Source organism: Convolutriloba macropyga, chromosome 12 (assembly GCF_964194025.1).
Source record: "Convolutriloba macropyga chromosome 12, txConMacr16.3, whole genome shotgun sequence".
In the NCBI taxonomy this organism is placed as follows: domain Eukaryota; kingdom Metazoa; phylum Xenacoelomorpha; order Acoela; family Convolutidae; genus Convolutriloba; species Convolutriloba macropyga.
The window spans coordinates 20,818,731-20,834,324 of NC_134479.1; positions in this window are offsets into that span (position 1 = coordinate 20,818,731).

Below are 15,594 nucleotides of genomic sequence, written 5' to 3' on the forward strand. Positions count from 1 at the left end.
TTGATTATTTGAGTTACAAAGTTTGCTTGATTTGGCGGAGCGAAATCACGTTCAACTATCTATCGGGTATTTCGCTTAGCGAAAGATACCAAATTTTTGATGCGTCTGAATTTAGACTTTGGCGGATCGAAATCTAGTTAAGAGAAAGAGTCAACTATTTTAAATTACGAAATTGAGAAGAATGAAATTAGGCAAGATTAACAAAACTGCTTCACAAATTGTTCACAAGATAACATTACTAAATTGCGGCAACTGACAATCACGAGACAAGGTGAACAGACAAAAGATCATGCATAGGATATAAACAAATTAACAAGTATGAAATCATCGGATTTGATCTTCAAAATTAAACTGAATAAATGAACAAATTAAAATAAGGAAATTGAACTAAATTAAGTTAAACAGAAATTGAACTAAATTGGTTGCACCAAATTAATGAACTCAAACTAAAAATGTACTATTGTACCACATTTCCCCCTTGGCGGAAATAAATAACATGTTATTTATCAGAAAATTAGTAAGAAATATGTACTTGTTAAATAATTAATACTGTAATGTTTTAGACAGAGTTTTGAATGGTCAGTTTTACTCATTAATCGCTTTCGCTTTCATAATACCTTTCCGCTTCGCCAACTGTCATAGATAACTCGGGTTCCTCATAATTCGGAGAGACGTAGAATTGAGTGGGGTAGGAAGTTGTTGGGGAGCATGGGCCGACTGTGAAGTTTGACTCCTCTTGATTGGATTGCGCTGCAGCCGTTTGTATTGCAGAAATTATGGACTTGTTTTCGATTTGTTGTTTTTTAATGTTTTGCCGTCTCTTCTGTTTTCCAATTGCTGAAGTACTTGGTGTTGTGGGAGGGCATGATTGAATTGGATTCACAGACTCATCCGATTCTGTTGTTGAAGTGGCAGAGCGTTTTCTCTTTGAAGGGATTAGCGCTGCGGATGCTTTCGTGGCTGCTTTTCTTTTCGGTCTGCTTGGTGGCTCCGCGATAATGATGCTTGAAGTCGGTAGTTCCATTGGCACTGCGGGATCGTTATTTGACTCCGTGGTTTGATTTCGCGGCGCCGTTGTCTGTTGTATCTTTGGCTTGGTCGGCATTCTTACTCTGAGGGCGCGTGTTACATTTGAGTGAATGGACGACACTGTGCTGACGTCATCTGCCACTTTTCTGTGTTTCATTTTCTTTCCACCTTCTAACTTTTTTCTTAGTTCTTTTGCATGGTGATGAATGATTTTATCCGTTGTTTTTCCCGTGGGGATTTTCGGGCGTCTATTTGCATATATTTGCAAATCTGTTTCTCGTTCCGCCTTTGTGCCGAACTTTGCGAGGTCAGAATTCCGTATAGTAACCTCTCTCTTGCCCGGTTCTTTGATTACTGATGTGTTTTCGGTTGTTTTAATAACTGACGATCCTGGTGCAAGTACGTCGTATAGACCGTCGAGACTTTTCTTTGATCGTTTTATTTGTGGTTTTTTCTTTGCCAATTTGAGCTCCAGTGACGATTCTGTTCTTGGTATCGGTTGGCCAACATCGGGGTGAGAAATTAATCTCGATTCTTTATTTGGGTCTTCCCTCTGTCTTTTCATTGCCTCTTTGCCCAGTTTGTCCTTTTTTATTTCCATTTCTATGTCGCTTCGCTCATCATTGTCCCATTTGTCGTCTGTGATGAGTTGGTCCCATTTGACAGTCTCCAAATCTAAATATTTGTTAAGAATATTTTTGTAAGTTAAACTTTTTGAATCTGGATTAGTCGTTATATTGCTTAATGGTGTATTCGCTTTTCTGCCAAAATGTGCCTCAAAAGGTGATATTCCAATAGTCTTTTGACGACATATTCGTAACTGATAAATTATTGAATTTATTGATGCTTTCATGTTAAATTGATTTTGCGCCGCCGATTTAATACAGGCTAAGCGATTCTTGATTGTTTGAATGAGTCTTTCAACCAAACCAATAGCTCTGTGGTCGTGTATTGGCGCCTCGATTAGCTGTATATTATTTTGATTACAGAATGTTTTAATTCGATGCCCCGTTTGACATCTAGCCTGATCCAATCTAATCGCGCGGGGTATACCGTGTAGCAAAACATATTCTTGAAGAAACTTTAAAATATTATCTGCATTGGCTCTATCAAATACCTTTGCTGTTGGAAATTTCGAAAATCGATCAATACATGCAAGAAAATAAATCTCTTGATTTTTCTCATTATAAATGGGTCCTCCAAAATCAATTTGAATCTCTTCATTAGGAACTTTACATAGCTTTAATGGTGCCCATTTATTTGCTGGTATAATAGGTTTTAAATTTTTACCAATTTTGACACATGGGTTGCACTTTGCTGTTTTGGTGGCAATATCCCTGTGCATGTATGGCCACCACGCGTGTGTCGCCATATCCGTCATTCCCCATGTGCCAGGGTGAGTTGCGTGGATTGCATCTACATACGCATCCTTGATAGCATGTGGGAGTGCAATTCTGTCGTCTATGCAAACACACCCATTCTTCACGTGTAAGTCCTTCCAGAAGGAATGAATGTAGGGTGAGATTTGTCTGCATCTGTCTTCATTGGACGTCAAAATGCAGTCGCGAATCTCTTTCAAGATCGCGTCCTTTGTTGTCAGGCTGGCCATGAGAGAGCTTGAGAAGATTTTTGAAAGCGCGAAATTGAAGGAATCCATGTACAAGTCGTCTACCGAAGGCGAAGTGGCTGTTGTATCTGTAGTAGGTGTAATGGGGGTCACAGGTGCCGCTTGAACAGTAGAAGGCCCCGCTTCTGCAAATCGGACTCTCGAAGGGGTCGATTGTTTTACAGTCATCAGTGTGTCGTCGTCAGAAGGTGATTGAGACATCATATATACGTTCTTGAATTTTGTTGCGATGCGTTGAAAATGATTTAGATTAGAGTGTGACTATTCGGTGGGTCGGTTTAAGGCAAAAAGCGAGTGAGGAATGTTAGTTGTTTCGATTTTGGGGATGGAATTTAAATTATTTATCGTTAATTCGCTAATTGAGTCGTCAATTTGCGTGCTTGTAGAATGTTCTGGATTTCGCGGTGCGAAATCACCACATAAGTTATTAGTGGAATTTGGATTATTTACGACGCAATTTGTAGATTGATTTCGCGCTGCGAAATCGACGTAATTTTCAGCATTTAATAAGAAGCGTTTCGCGCTACGCTTAATTATATCCAATTTAGCTACAATAAATTGCTCGTCGTATGTGGATATATTAGCAGCTTGTTGATGCGGGTCGCGAGATATATAATCCACTAATCCCATTTTTGTGCCCGGAAGGTGATCAATCGAAAATTCAAATGGTAGTAAACGATCTACCCATCGCGTCAGTCTACTATTATAGGATTTATTGGATCTGTTTTCTCTCATAATAGAGAGAAGGGCTCTATGATCAGTTATCACAGTAAAGGGTTTGCCGTATAAGTAATACTTAAAGTGTTCCACTGACCAAACAACACCCAGAAGTTCTAGTTCGTTTATGCTATATCTGTCTTCAACAGAGTTCAAAAATCGCGACGCGAATGCTACAGTATGCCACCCATTCGGTGTTTGTTGCTCCAATGCACATCCCAATCCCTTACGCGAGGCGTCACATTTAATTCGCGTTTCCAAATCCGGGTTGAAATGTTTATTTTCAGTTGTTTCCGTAATTTGTTCTTTTATTAAAGAAAACTGTTTATCGTGCTCTTCCGTCCAGAGAAATTTCGAATTTTTCTTTAGCAATGGTCGGAGGGGGTAACATAATTGTGACAAATTCGGAATAAATTTTCCAAGATGGTGTACAGATCCCATAAAAGATCGAAGTTTTTTAAGATTAGTAGGTGCCGATAATTGTCCGATTGCATCTGTTTTACTTGAAAGTGGGGTTACACCAGACTGCGTAATATTATGACCGAGCCATTCAATCGTCTCTTTTGCGAAATGACATTTTGCCAGATTTATGCGTAAATTTTCCTGATCCAGTTTTATTAGACATTTTCGTACTAAATGAAGATGTTTTTCGATTCCACCTCTACTAACGATCAAAATGTCATCTAGGAAACAGAAAGTATTTTATAAACCGGCTAGGGTACAATCAATAGCTTTTTGGAACTCCGCCGGCATGTCTGTCAGCGCGTAAAATCCAGTTTTAAATCGATATGTGCCAGTCATATCACCACTGACTATATTGAAGTTACAATGGCGGGCCGTATCACTGTGTAGCTTTAATTGACTATAAGAGTATTGCAAATCAAGAGTTGTGAAATAAGCAGTCTCCTGCGGCGCCGTTGACAGTGTTTGCGAAATCGTTTGAATTAGCGAATCTATATTAGGCATTTGATACTTGTTTTTATGAATAGCTTTGTTTAGGATTTTTGAATCAAGGGCTATTTTGATTGACTTATCCTTTTTTACCGTAATGACAATCGGAGATATGAAAAATTGATCTGAACAGTTGTTTAACTTTTCAATATGTCCTTCATTTAACAGTTTTTCTAATTCAATTTTCACTTTCGGTTGGAGGTGAATGGGTACTTTTCGTCCTTTTTGATGTATTACTCGATAATTTTTGTGAAATTTTGAATTGACCGTGTGGTTTTTTGATTTCCCAATTCGAGATATCAAATCAGGAAATTCCTTTGCCATTGATTTTTTGATTGCACAAGGTGGATCTACATTATTAACTTCAGATTGCGGGTAAGGCTTCTGAGAAATTGTAATACCTAACTGGTCAAAAAGGTCCCGTCCTAATATTGGTCTAAATCCATCGGATACAACTGTTATTTTTGCCTTCTGTATACTCCAATCATTGCATTTTACCGGCGATTTCAAAGTACCAAGAGGTTGGACGATATCATTCGAAAATGACTTCAATTCCAATGGTCTTTTCTCCGACCATTGTGATTGAGCGCAATTGAGCATTATTTCTCTTGCGAGTGACATATTAATAATGGTACAACCACTACCAGAGTCTAGAAGTAAGTCGCAGTTTGTGTTTCCAATTGTTAGTGTTAAATTTTTCAGTGTCAAATTTGGGGAACTCGTATTTTCAATAGTGGCAACGTAATTATCATCCGAAGAATCATAGTCTGAATTGATTTGCGCATTATAATTAATATAATTGACGTTTAGACTTTCCTGGCTAGAATTTTGATTAGATATTTCTGCCGTATCTATATTGTTAATGCGATTAGTTTGTTGAGTGTTTCTTGAAGAATTAAGTCTTCGACGACAAACTTTAGCGAAATGGTTTTGCAAACCACAGTGATTACATTTCTTACCCATTGCGGGGCAAACCTGACGATGTGTAGGTGTCCAGACTTGACCACAACCACGGCATTGACCAATGGATGCACGGTTTGTGACTGTTCTGCTTGATTGAGGTCCTCGTGCTCCCGCGCCGCGAAATCGATTGAATTGTTGTACTGTGTTTACCGTACTGCCAGTTGCGCCGTTATTAGATGAAATTCTTTGCTGATTCTGATTACCCATTTCCATGTTTACTGCAATGCTGAGTGCCCTCTCTGGTTCGACTGTGTCCCTTAGAAGCTCTCGCTGAATGTCATCGTCTAGCATGTTAGTGATGAAAATGTCCCTGATGATGGCTTCTTCACGGTTTTCAAAGTCACAGTTTTCAGCTAGTTCTTTTAAGATGCTGTAAAATTGCTCTACAGTCTCGCCCTTCTTTTGCTTCCGAGAGAAGAACACAAATCGATCGAATGTGATGTTTCTTGGGCGGATGAAGGCAATCTCCATCATTTCCCAGAGTTTTAGAGTAGTCAAATCATAAATGTTGTCGTGCGGGAATTTTTGTGTTAATAGTCGTCTTCCTTCAGTACCAATACTGAGGTACAACAGGGACACGCATTTCTGATCGCACAGATTCCAAGGACGCTCCCCACATAGTATTCCCGCTTCGGTTATTTTTTGACACTTTAGTTCCCATTGTAGCTTCATCTGGTTGTTTCTTACTCTACGTTCTCTTTCTGCTTCCTCGGTTGTGTCGTCAATCGGCATTTCGTACTTCGGTTCCACTGGTAGGCGAACTGTCGATGGTTTGGGTTGAAGCAATGTGTCTATAGTTATGTTCTCGCGAGCAAGAATCGCTAGTTTTAATTGAATTCTCCATTTCTCCCATCTGATCGGTGGGTCTGAGGTTGGTCATTCCCAAAATGGCTCTATCGACAGCGGTGCTTTTCTCGATTCTCGAGCTGGCTGCGCCATGTCGTACAGATTTACAATCTGTAGATTTGAATTGTTTCGTAGTGCCAAATAGCGTCCTTTATTTCGGCCAATTTAAGAGTGAATTGGCGGAGCGAATTCAAGCTTTATTTTGTTATTCAAATATTGATTATTTGAGTTACAAAGTTTAGGTTGATTTGGCGGAGCGAAATCACGTTCAACTATCTATCGGGTATTTCGCTTAGCGAAAGATACCAAATTTTTGATGCGTCTGAATTTAGACTTTGGCGGATCGAAATCTAGTTAAGAGAGAGAGTCAACTATTTTAAATTACGAAATTGAGAAGAATGAAATTAGGCAAGATTAACAAAACTGCTTCACAAATTGTTCACAAGATAACATTACTAAATTGCGGCAACTGACAATCACGAGACAAGGTGACTAGACAAAAGATCATGCATAGGATATAAACAAATTAACAAGTATGAAATCATTGGATTTGATCTTCAAAATTAAACTGAATAAATGAACAAATTAAAATAAGGAAATTGAACTAAATTAAGTTAAACAGAAATTGAACTAAATTGGTTGCACCAAATTAATGAACTCAAACTAAAAATGTACTATTGTACCACAAGAAAACTAATTTGCAGCGAGAAAAGAATGCGAGTGAAAATGAAATGTCCGAAAATGGAAACAGCATTAGAGCATTAGCTATTCACATTCGACAGTTTCAAATAAAGAGAATTATATGAGTGATTAAGTGAGTGAGCGAGCGAGTGAGTGAATGATTGGTTGGGTCATTGGTGGAGCTATTTTGTGAGAGCTTGTGATTCAGTGATTGAGTGAGTGACTGAGTGAGCGAGGTATTGTGTGCGTGGGTGTGGTTGAATTTGTAGTTGAGTGAGTGATTGGGTGAGTAGGTGAGTCTTTGAGAGAGTAAATGGATGAGTTAGTGAAGGAGTGATTGATTGAGTGAGAGAGCGAGCGAGCCGACAAATGAGTGAGTGAGTAAGTGAGTGAGTGAGTGACTCAGTGAGTGAGTGAGTGAGTAAGTGAGTGAGTGAGTGACTCAGTGAGTGAGTGAGTGAGTGAGTTAGTGAGTGAGTGAGAGAGTTATTAACCCTGCAAGTGAGCGTGTGCGTTAGTGAATGAGTGATTGAATGAGTGAGTGACAAAAAGAACTCAAGTATTTCTTTATCACCTCTTGCACGCGGCTAGTGCGTCTTGTATGTTGGTTACTTTCTTTTCCACCAAAAAATAGCATAGACCCTGGATCTTCTTGAGTGGATCGGGGCAGTCTTTCATCATTTCCGATTATATAGCCTATCTTGCAAAAAAAACGCAGAACTTTAAAAAACACCTTTATGGTCAACGGCGTTTTCTGTTAGAGGTAAAGCAAATTTTGCAGCAAAATCAGCTTTTTGATACGGATGCATGTAGGCATTATTCTATTCAACACGAAAAATGGATGGATGGATCAAGTTTTTAGTGTATAAAAGTACAACCTTCTTTTCCGCTCTGTACATTCTACGAGCAGATGGGCAGATGGGTCAACGTCAAAAAACGCAAACTTATGTAAGATTAAATGTGAAATCATTGAATATAAGTAAGATCTACGCTTGAGAAGTCGAAAAGAAAGTATTGCCTGTTCTAAGCGTAGAGTCTACAATATTTGCGTTGAATTTATTGTGGATCTTACCTGATTTTGCGTTTATCAGAATAAATCTTGCGTAATTTTTCGTTGACTTTGAAGCTCATTTTTTTTGTTCTTAGGTTGAGATCTTACATTATTTTGCGTTGACTTTAGCGTTGATCGCACTTAAGTTTGCGTTGACTGTAGAGTGTTTTCCGGAGATTATTCTGCGTTCATTTTAGTGTTGACCTTATATAACTTTACTCAAAAATCAGCGTAGATCTTAGATAGTTTTGCGTTTCAACGCCTAGATCTCACATAAGTATGTTCAATTACGTTACAGTCCTACAAAACCTTATAGAGTCAGGCTTATAGAGAATGTAGTCGGAAGAAAATTATAATACTGTGAATTATAATACTGTCCCAAGAAGCGACAAGCAGGCAGGAGATCAGTGGATGGAGCACCCAGACAGAGGTCTAAGCTTACAATTTATGTAAGATCTAAGCTTAGAAACTTTAAATTATGTAGGTTCTAAGATTTAAAAAAACAAAATTTGGTAACATCTACGCTTAGAGACGCAAATTTATGTAAGATCTACGCCTAAGAACGTAAAATGCAACGTATTTGCCGCAACGATTTCGTTAGAAAATGCGGGGGAATTTTCTAACTTTTCAACGCTTATCGTAACTAATTTTGCCAAAATTTCTTGGCCCAGTTTTTTAACAATCAAATAGGTTCATTTTTCAAGAGAAGTTTTTTTCTAATTCAGATCTTTTGTTTGCTTCTATCGGCTCAACAGAAGTACTCGATTTCACGTATAATCTGTTTGCTTATTTGTATGCGCTCTTAGTCCCACAAAAAAAATCAACGCGATAGCAAAAACTACGTTAGAAAAATGCGGGGATTTTTCTGGCTTGTCGACGCTTATCGCACCAAATTTTGCCAATGTTCTTCCGCACAATTATTTATTAATCGAAGAGCTTCATTCTCAAATCAAGTTTTTTCCTATTCAGAACTTTTGTTCGCCGTTATCGGCCTAATAGAAGTTCTCGATCTCATGAATAATCTTTTTGCTCAATCGTGTATGCTCTTAGTCCCACGAAGGGAAATCAACTAGAATGGGAGCTATCGAATAAAAGTCTTGTTTGATGCATATTATTTTAAACAGACAGACAAATCCTACCTGCTCCTATTTTTAATGTTTTTCGATCAACCAGATTGCCTTGCATTTTTTTTATTTAGCCGGCTAAACACCAGGTCCGCCAAAATAAGCTGCTTGATATCAACCGATAAGTCCAGTAGGGGACCTCAAACTGGATGTGCATATTACATCTTGACCGTGCATCCTGAGATAGGAGAACAATTTCTCTTAGGAAACTTTTTGTCCAACGTCTGTTGAGTATTTGCGCAAAGATGTTTTCTTTAGTCTCTTCTTCTTTTTTGCATAAATTGTTTATGACTATAAGCTTGTTTCTTCTGCAAATATTCCAGCAGACGCTCAGCAGCTGTAGACAACATTGAAACTTAGAGGGAAAGCAGAAATGTTGATAAGCTCGGTAAAGCTGTTGAAAAACTCAGTGAAAAAATTCGAAGAAATTGGGTTTTTCACTTGTCGTGGTCAGTTTTTATTGCCATATTCCTTGGTTGAATAAAAACAGAAAAGTCACCAAACCCTTCATAAAAAAATACAGATCATTGTTTCCTTACAAGTTTCCTCTGGGCCAGTGTATGGCAAAAGGTCTTATTACAAGTCAAACTCGACGAATAAGTCGAGAAAAAATGTTTACTTGTCCAGTTTGGTGAAATCATAATTTTTAGGACCATAGCTTTTCATCGCGTCTCTTGAGCACAATATTTTCATAGTTCAAATTCTCAGACTTAGCTGCATCAACTCAGCTGATTTTCAAAACATTTATGAATCAGTAATTCTGTTGAATCATTTTGCAAGATAGGCGTAGTTTTTCAGGATTGGCGGCCATCGCAAATGAGGCGAGAAAGAAGCAAAAAATTAGGTTTGCAAATATAGTCATTGTGGTGATGTCGTTTTTCGAACAGAATCAGAGAACGAATAAAAAAAGCAAGGCAAATTTTAACCTGAACTGAAGTTCTAAAGAAAAGCAGAAAAGTATTTTATACTCAGAGAAGTTGAACTAAATAACCAAGCCGTAAAAACATAAGAACTGAGTTTTGTGACCTCATTTGTTAAGGCTGGGTGAGGACTGAAAAATTAAACCATTTTTCACTACTGAGAGGAACACAATTATATAGTTGTGATGAACGTTTATCTTGCCCAAAATGAAAGTAGGTTCCTGGGGCGTATCTAAGGAGTTTCTTAGCTTCGACATAATTAATATTGCCAATAGAAGAGAGTAAAAGGAATTTTTATATGAACAAATTAGTAGAGATAAAAATTTTAACAGCAAACCTTGATGAGAAAAAAAAACTTCCAAACGTTTCGCGATAATATTTTTCTTTCATATAAATTTTTTCAAAAACAAAAACAAAAAAAAAGATGTTGTTGCACACGATCTAATTGTAATATGCAACAATATTGATAAAAATGTTTTAAATATATTAAAAAACAAATCAAAAAAATTATTTCTCCACAACATCCGGAAGCAGTATCACCCGCGTCAAATTTTTCCGCCCAAATTGACGTAAGAGTGGGGCTACAATGGGGGAACTTTTTAGGAAAATGCAGCTCAAAACTCTTACATATTTTTGGGCTGCATTAGGCTTCCAACGGGGGTAAAACGGTGTAAGAGTGAGGGGGTAAGAGACAAATTAACTTCCCACTCTTACATCTTTTAGGTCTGTCAAGGGGGATAAAATGATGTAAGAGTGTTATTTCCCGAACTCTTACATAGTTTTACCCCCCTTGACAGACCAGAAAGATGTAAAAGTGGGGGGGTTATTTGTCTTTCACCCTCTCACTCTTACACCATTTTACCTCCGTTGGAAGCCTAATGCAGCTCAAAAAGACGTAAAAGTTTTGAGCTGCATTTTTCTAATTTCTCCTCCCATTTTTCAGCCCCACTCTTACATCATTTTACTCCCCTCTGAACAAACTACTCTCGCACTCTTACGCCATTTTACCCCCCCCCCTTGGCAGCTCAAATCTCATATCATTTTACCCCTTTTCTCACTCTTACATTGTTTTAGACCCCATACTTGAAGACTGTCAGTATTGAACTCACATCCTCTGTACCCTCAGCTGGTTCTCCTTAACCTCCAGACCATCAATGCTTGTCCAACTCTTTGCGTTCTATATAAATGAATAATACTTGTAAGAATTGCCCCATCACATCAAATTACCCCTCACTCTTAGTCAGGGGGGAGGGGTAATTCCTCAAAAGTCCTGCCATTGCAACCCGTTGCAGCCCACTCTTACATGGCAATTTTATTCAGAGGCATTTCCTCAAAAGTCCCCCCATTGCAGCCCATTGCAGCCCACTATTACATTGCAATTTTAATCAGGGGGGTAAATCCTCAAACGTCCTGCCATTGCAGCCCAACTCTTACATCATTTTACCCTCTGTGAACAAAATACCCCCACACTCTTACGTCAATTTACACCCCAGAGACAAATTACCCCCACTCTTACAACAAATTGAGAGGATTCTAGGGAGGACATTCGACCCGTGCAGATAGGCTGGTATGGCCAGAACTGCGAGGCATCACTTAAAGCAGCAGTCCATCACGATGCATATTTTGTAGCATCTGTAGAGTCTATTTCATTAGCAAATGGAAATGTTTAGCGCATAATAGCATTTACAAACATAGTTTTTTCGTCATAAGAGATCGAAATATGGTCCTATGAGCGATCAAGTAACCTAAGCGGTGAAAATTTCTTTGGACGCGGATGTAGGCAACCTATAATATCTTCAATTTCTAAGAACATTGAACGGTTTACGGTTAACATGTATCCAGCCAATCTGTTGTTCTCGTAAGACAATGCATTAACCATTTGGATTGGAGTGCGTCTGAGCTCGCACATATTCTGTAAAATAAGAAGTTCGAACTGCTCTAAATCACGATAAACTTTGTACAACAACAAAACAATTTTCATGCGCATAAGCGCATCATAATCGAATGTGTCTTTTCCGACATTTTCAAAAATTTGTTAATGGTTTCCAGAAAATTGGTTACGGACCAGCTTGTTTTTGGGTGTCTCGTAAGAATCGTTAATCCTTATTTTATTGTCGGGACTGCATTTTGTAATAATTAACTTTACTTTTCAATATAACGGTTTTCCCGTATTCAATATAAATCAGCCGGTAAAATAAACGAATTAATCACCAAAGTCTGAAGTAAACAAAGTACTATGTTTTCAACAAATACAATTTTGTGCATTGTTTAACCCTCAGTTTTTTGTCTGGCGTGTGGTCTGTTTTTTATATTATTTTGCAAACGATAAACGTCATTTTGTATTTCTTGGGTGCTTATGATGTAAAATTCTGGTCGATCTGGTTCGTTTATAGATTTTTCTTATATTTGCTAATTACTTGAGAAGTTTTCTAACAATTCAACCTTCTGGTATTTCTCATGAAAAAGCGAAGGGGTCTAATTTAGTTCGCGTAGAAGCTTTTGATCCTAACGGGGAAAACAAACTTTTTCCTCGATCGAAGTTCCACTCTCTTGCACTTGCGTTTCAACGGAAAAAAGTTTTCTTTCTCCTGATGAAGAGCAATCAGTGTTATCTTCTAAATCGTCGTCTTCGTTACGACCACCGTTACAACCACAACGTTGGTATTTTCACAATTTGGTTGAAGTGTCTGATGCATAAGTTCTATCGTACTCTGTTATAGAAATTTTGTCCTGTTTCGTTAGCGATTCTACAATTTTCTTTTTTTTCTGGCGTTAATACTACCTCAAGTATAAGCGAAACTTGACCATATGCTAGAGAAGTGTCCAAAAGAAAGCCACAGTGCCATCTTAAAGCATTAAATTTTACTCGACACATTACCGCCCCTGTTTTTGTTCTATATGATCTTTGTTTGACACACTGTCATCTAAACTCTAAATTTCTCATGTTAAATGACTCATTTGGCTACCTGAAATAAGGCATACATTTGCTTTCTTGCGTTTTTAATAGTTATAATAACGAAATTTATAATAGGGAAAACTTCATCCAATTCATTCCTAACTGAAGTTCTACAGCAAGACACAATAAAAAGGACAAAAATTAAACATTTATGATTTTTTTTGTTTTTCAAAATGTCTTTCTTCTCTAGTCATTGAGAGAGTTTTCGTTTTTTGTAGTGTCAAAAAGCGAAGAGTAAGTTGGGCAAAAAATAAGAGAAAAGGTCGAGGATGTAAAGTATCCAATGATTTTGACCATTTGAAGCAACGATATAAACTAAGATTTATGTAATTCCCGCCTGATAGCCAGCAGTAGGTTTTATCAAAGGTCCTGAATCTCAATGATCTTTTTCCGATGAAAGTTGATCGTCAGGGGGAGTTGGGTTTGCTTCGGGTGACTGTACACGGGGTTGGATTCTAAAATGGCTAACCCTAATGTCATGGGGATCTGTAAAACAAATAAGGGCTTCGGGATATGGAGCAGACTTTCTAGTACGACTACGATTAACAGGTGTTTCTGTATTGTCAACAAGAGTAGTTAGCAGAAATCCGGAGTCTGGTTTTTTGTTTTGGTATTATTAGCGTCAGGCATTTTCTCATATTCATTTTTGTATATTATCCGAAATACGAGTAAAAGTATCGATTTGGAGAAATTCAATTTCAGTAAAAAGGGGTTAAAAGGAACATTTGTCCACCAGTTTATTGAGTTTTTAATTTTTTTTTATTCATAAGATTTTCGTAGAATGGTTGGAAGTTTTCATTCCTTAGTCGATAATCCACAACCAGTTCCGTTTTCAATTAGGAACTATTCAATGAGGAGAACTCTAGGAGCAATTTTTTGACAGTTTCGCTTGAAACAAGTTCTCTTTTGTACTTTAGATTTGTCATATTCTGCCAATTCGTATGGTCGTGATCCTAATTTAGGTTACTTGCCGTTTTGAATCCATGATATTCCATTTAAAAAAGCTGTCCTCCTATCTGTAAGGGCTTGCGTTGTTGATTTTGCTTCTGTTATGTTGTGCTTTTGAGATAACGTAAGGGCTTCCGATGAAGAGCAATCAGTGTTATCTTCTAAATCGTCGTCTTCGTTACGACCACCGTTACGAACACAACGTTGGTATTTTCACAATTTGGTTGAAGTGTCTGATGCATAAGTTCTATCGTACTCTGTTATAGAAATTTTGTCCTGTTTTGTTAGCGATTCTACAATTTTCTTTTTTTTCTGGCGTTAATACTACCTCAAGTATAAGCGAAACTTGACCATATGCTAGAGAAGTGTCCAAAAGAAAGCCACAGTGCCATCTTAAAGCATTAAATTTTACTCGACACATTACCGCCCCTGTTTTTGTTCTATATGATCTTTGTTTGACACACTGTCATCTAAACTCTAAATTTCTCATGTTAAATGACTCATTTGACTACCTGAAATAAGGCAAACATTTGCTTTCTTGCGTTTTTAATAGTTATAATAACGAAATTTATAATAGGAAAAATTTCATCCAATTCATTCCTAACTGAAGTTCTACAGCAAGACACAATAAAAAGGACAAAAATTAAACATTTATGATTTTTTTTTGTTTTTCAAAATGTCTTTCTTCTCTAGTCATTGAGAGAGTTTTCGTTTTTTGTAGTGTCAAAAAGCAAAGAGTAAGTTGGGCAGAAAAAAGGAGAAAACGTCGAGGATGTAAAGTATCCAATGATTTCGACCATTTGAAGCAACGATATAAACTAAGATTTATGTAATTCCCGCCTGATAGCCAGCAGTAGGTTTTATCAAAGGTCTTGAATCTCAACGACATTTTTCCGATGAACGTTGATCGTCAGAGGGAGTTGGGTATGCTTCGGGTGACTGTACATGGGGTTGGATTCTAAAAGGGCTAACAATAATGTCATGGGGATCTGTAAAACAAATAAGAGCTTCGGGATATGGAGCAGACTTTCTAGTACGACAACGATTAACAGGTGTTTCTGTATTGTCAACAAGAGTAGTTAGCAGAAATCCGGAGTCTGGTTTTTTGTTTTGGTATTATTAGCGTCAGGCATTTTCTCATGTTCATTTTTGTATATTATCCGAAATACGAGTAAAAGTATCGATTTGGAGAAATTCAATTTCAGTAAAAAGGGGTTAAAAGGAACATTTGTCCACCAGTTTATTGAGTTTTTAATTTTGTTTATTCATAAGATTTTCGTAGAATGGTTGGAAGTTTTCATTCCTTAGTCGATAATCCACAACTAGTTCCGTTTTCAATTAGGAACTTTCCAATGAGGAGAACTCTAGGAGCAATTTTTTGACAGTTTCGCTTGAAACAAGTTCTCTTTTGTACTTTAGATTTGTCATATTCTGCCACTTCGTATGGTCGTGATCCTAATTTAGGTTACTTGCCGTCTTTGAATCCATGATATTCCATTTAAAAAAGCTGTCTTATCTGTAAGGGCTTGCGTTGTTGATTTTGCTTCTGTTATGTTGTGCTTTTGAGATAACGTAAGGGCATCTGTTGTAGGCAATTTTGTAAATTAGTTTGAATTGAACTTCACGAGCAACCAATGAACTACTTAAAATTGGCTTTAGGAGTTTATCTATCTGAACGTTTTCGCGACTTCGCTCTGAATGTTTGTTGAGTGGTTAATTTTTGAACCACAAGCAAAATTTGAGGACCAAAGCAAACTCTAATTTTAGAGAAAGCGGAATTT